Here is a 4,963-nt window from a genome sequence, read left to right as displayed (position 1 = left end):
ATCACACAAAGATTAGAACAACTTTTTGACGAACAGCTGGAAAATTATTCAGCCGAACAAACACAAGAACTCGTTCAACTAATGACCTTAAGCGATCAAGAGTGCGAAAAGAAATTTTCTGAAAATAAAAAATTAAAAGCAAAATATTTTCCAGAAAACAAAGAAAAAATCTTTGCTATAAAAGAACCCGAAACTGAAGAAGAAAATTCTTCGGAAGAAGAAGTTCCAAAATATAGGATGAATCAATCCAGCGCTGCTAGTAGTAGTAACCGCAAGCCATCCTACAGGAAAGAGAACATAAAATATGAATTCTCTATGCCCTATCATAAAGGGATACCTAATTCCGATAAAAATAATGGTAGTTCAACTGAAATTGGCACCATAAAAATTGATTGTATTTTTGATTTTAATCAAAGAAAAGAAACAATCGACAAATGGAATATTGAAATTAGTCTGATTATCCAGTCTAATTCATAAGAATTTTCCAATGCCAAGGCCTTATTGTTACTAATAGAACATAAGTCCGTAGGAATAGTCCTAGATTTTATTAAAGGAACAACTTGGAATGAAGATTTACATGGGGATGATCTCTTTGATCAAATTATCAATGCCATGTATATGATGTTCTTATGTCTTGATTTTCTTACAAATAAAGATCATGAGAACCAAAAATTGCTTGAAAAGGAAAGACAAATATTAACCCAATCACAACTTTGTGATATATGTCTTTTAGATGACTTTACTTATCTTTTTGAACAAAACTTATATAAGCTAAGCACAGGTGAATATCATTCTTGGATAGAAGTTTACCTAATGAAAATTCCTATTGTTGGCGAAAAAGTTAAAGAACGATGGAATAAAGAAAAGAACGACTTAACAAAGCACTCGCTAGGTTTTGCTACAAGAATTGTTAAAGAAGAAATTGTTGTTTACTGCGATTTTTCCAACAAGCAAAAACAGTTAAAAAGATTTAACAAATATTGTTGTCATAAAATTACTGATACACCTCAATTATCTTTTGGGTGTGATGAGGATAAAAACAAATATTTCAAAAGAAAATATAAAAGAAAATACAAAACTAAAAGAAGGTTTTGAAAACCCAAGAAAAGAAAATTCATCCCTGGAAAATACTTTTCAAAAGAAAACCTAAGGTTTGTCCCCAAGGAAAAAAGAAATGTCGTTGCTGGATCTGCGCGGAAGAAGGGCATTATGCCAACGACTGTCCTAATAGACAAAAGTTTCCGGAAAAGGTAAAACTCATTTCTGAAGCAGAAATTGAAGGAACAACCGCAGATAATTGAACGAAAAGAAAGAGTTGCTGCACGAGGTATGTTGTATTGCATGTATTGTTATTTTTTGTCATCTAGATGGCTTTTAGTTAAATGCGCAATTGATGTGAATTTTGGCAAGTAACATGAGTACTAACCAATGTCTTTCTTGTTTGTATATGGTATTTCGCTAGAGGTGAAAATTGGCCGTCATTTTTGTGAGTCATTCACCATGATATATCTAATGACATTCCATTGCATCTTCAATAGTTGCAATGCATCCTATTTACTAGCCACCTAGGGTATGCTTATATTTTCTTAACATCCAACATAATTTTTATTTCCTATATTTTCATGAGATTTACATTTCCTCAAAGTATTTTCATGAGATTTACATTTGGTATTAGGCTTGGCAATCTGTTTTCTGTGGAATATCATAGCCATGGCGACAACTTGGATTGATGGAGAATGTTTGTGCCGAATTGTTTTTATTTTTTAGTTTTATGCCTGCTATGCTATGATGCATGCGGACGGCGTGAAGGTTAGGGTACCGGCCCCGTGGACGGCGTGGGTACGGAAACGCATTGGAAACGTTTCCTAAACGAACCCATTAAATGGGGACGACAACAAACGATTCCGAGACGTTTCTCTACCCAAATAACGTGGTGGAGCGGGCACATACGGTATAACCTCTCTCTCTCTATATATATATGTGTGTGTATATATACATATATATGTATATATATATATGGATCTATTTTCTTTTTAATTATTTGTGTGGGATATTCGAAATCTCATAGACAGGCTTGGTCATCAAGCAAACTATTGTTGTGGCGACTTAACGATATCTACAATGTAGTGACCAAGATTCAAGTTCATAACGTCAGGCGCACAAACCGACCAGTGAATCCTCTTGACTTTGTATTATGGATGCACCGCCGCCGCGTGACATTTTTCCATTGGTAACCGATTAATCTAAAAAATCATTTACGACTGCTCAATTAGCTAAAACCTAAATTTGGTCCTTTTATGTGTATGAACTTGTGATTATTCGAATATTTTTACCCCCCCCCCCCCCACCCCAATAGTGAAAGTTCAAGTTCCGCCACTATTGGTAAGTACCCCGTATCATTGTCATACTATTTTGTTTTTATTTTATATTGATTCTTGTGGATGACATGTCATTGTTTATAGATCCATACATTATCCTTGCTGCCGTTGGCACTCCTGTTCTATTGTGCTAAAACGAAAATCGCTTACGTGAGTCATCCCACTTCCCACTTTTTTTATTTTTTTATTTTTTGAAAATCTCTTGCGTGGGTCCCTTGTCCCACCTCCCACTTTTTTTTATTTTTCTTTCTTAATATTCATTTAGGTCTCGGGTTAATACTGTTTTGAATCCTTTTCACAAACAGGGGGATCTTACCAGCGGTTGATCTTGTAGGCGATCACACATTAGTTGGGGTAAAGTTTTCTTCCATTATTATTATTATTATTATTATTTAGTTTTTGCATTTGTTTTTTTTTTTTTTTGCTAATTAAGTTATTTTTGTTTTTTTAGATTTTCTACTTTGTGGGGTTTGCGCTATTTACGCTCGAGTCTTTGCTTAGCATTTGGGTCATTTAGGTCCGTTTTTTATTTTGACTTCTTTAATCGTATGGAATGCAATATATATATAAGACGAGAGATTTGCTTATTGATATTCATGTAATATTAAAACGGAAAACACCTAAAAATAAACAAATCAAGTGGGACAGTTGCTATGTTCACATTTTTGTTAGCAAAAATAGTTTTGCAAGGCGCCATCAGGCATGTCAACATTTAACATTCGCTTCAACAGGTGCCATATTGAAACGAAGTTTGCCATATCATAACATTTGCCCTTTAATAACACTAAAAATTTATAACCACAATAATTGCAAAATTGTAAAATGAAAATTTTGCATATATTATAACATTATGTTTTCTGGTTATCCAGCATGTATACTTGCATTTCCGGGGCTATGGTGTAGTACGGGCATCAGTGTGAGTCAGTGGTGGTATGAGAAATATTTATGGAAAGTTTTTTCGATGTGTTTATGATTGCTTCAAAAAATTTTATTGATGTTTTAAGTATAGAAGGATATGAACATATGGCAGTAGATTAATCATCCCTTTGTAAATCTTGAATATTTAGAGTCTAACTATGAGGGTCAGCCTACATACATTCTGACTATAGTGCAATTTAATTCTACGAAGTAATGTACCATGGAAATCTTTCTACAACCATTGTAGTATTAAGTGTAATCTTTCTAGTTGTATGGCAGCTAATCAAGGTGGAATGTAAAATTAAGTGAGAAAGTGTAAAGGGTGAACACTTTTGTCAAAGCTACTTTTGTCTTAAAATTGACAAAGTTAAAAATCTATTTCTTGTTAATCGTTTACACATCTTTTCCGACGTATTTTATCTTTGTTGTGTAGCTTTTCTTTTTGGTTTGTTAGGCTTATCTAAATTGAAGACATGGTTTTGTTTTGAAACACTATATATGTTTGAATGTTTTAATATAAGATGTGTCCTCCACCTTTCTTTTAACTACTTTTAATACGTATTGATATGATTTTTTGAAATCAACCCAACGAGGCTAAAACATTACAAGGTTACAAATCATCCAATTCATTTTGGTATCCCGAAAGCCTTGATTTGTGATCGAGGTACTTACTTCTGCAATGTGCAGATGGAGAAGGCGTTGCAGCGCTATGGGGTCACCCATCGGCGTGCGACCGCCTATCAACCACAGACTAGTGGGCAGGTGGAAGTGAGTAATCGGGGTATCAAACGTATTATTGAGAAAACGGTTGGTTCGAATCGTCGGGATTGGTCTGACAAATTGGACGATGCTTTGTGGGCCTTCCGTACAGCCTACAAAACTCCGACCGGTTTGGCGGTTTCATGCTGTTTCGGATGATTTATGGGAAGTTCTGTCATCTTCCTGTTGAGTTGGAGCACCGTGCTTCATGGCCCCTTCAAAAGGTTAATCTTGATATATCTGCCGCGGAAGGCACTCGTTTCCACCAGCTGCATGAGTTATAGGAGCTGCGGGATCACGTGTACGCGCAGTCGTTTAGATATAAGGAGCAAACGAAGGAACTGCATGATAGAAAGTTGAAGGGTAATAAACAGTTCAAGTGTGGGGATCTGGTTTTATTGTATAACTCCTAGTTGAGGTTATGCCTGGGAAAGTTGATATCCCGATGATCGGGACCACTCACAATCACTGAGGTATTCCCTTATGGCACTATTGAGATACAAGATAAGAGCGGGAAGTTTAAGGTGAACGGCCGGCCACAGGTTGAAGACTACATAGGCGAGTCGGTTGTTGATCAGACAGTCGATGTGTTCTACCTTGACTCACTCACCAAGGCGTAGACGTGTTGGATGCATCACTCGGGAGACAGCCCGTGTTGTAGAGTGTGTATTATGATTTTCTATTTTATCTGGTTTATTTCTTATGTTTAGTTTTATGTTGTGTACGCCGCTACATGCGAGCAAGTTTGAGTTATTAGAGGTATTATTATGCGCATAGTAGCTTTGATGGCGTTTTGGAACTAGTTCTCCCGAGGTTGCGGCCGCAAATGAAATGTTATACAGTCGTCCGATTGATACACGAAATGAATTCGAACATGACGTTGACCCGAACACGATTTGTAGTAATAA

This window comes from Bidens hawaiensis, unplaced genomic scaffold (genome assembly GCF_021521415.1).
Source record: "Bidens hawaiensis isolate Kalapana, Puna unplaced genomic scaffold, B.hawaiensis_p1.1 tig00002631_1, whole genome shotgun sequence".
NCBI classification, from domain to species: domain Eukaryota; kingdom Viridiplantae; phylum Streptophyta; class Magnoliopsida; order Asterales; family Asteraceae; genus Bidens; species Bidens hawaiensis.
This window is presented reverse-complemented; position numbering follows the sequence as displayed.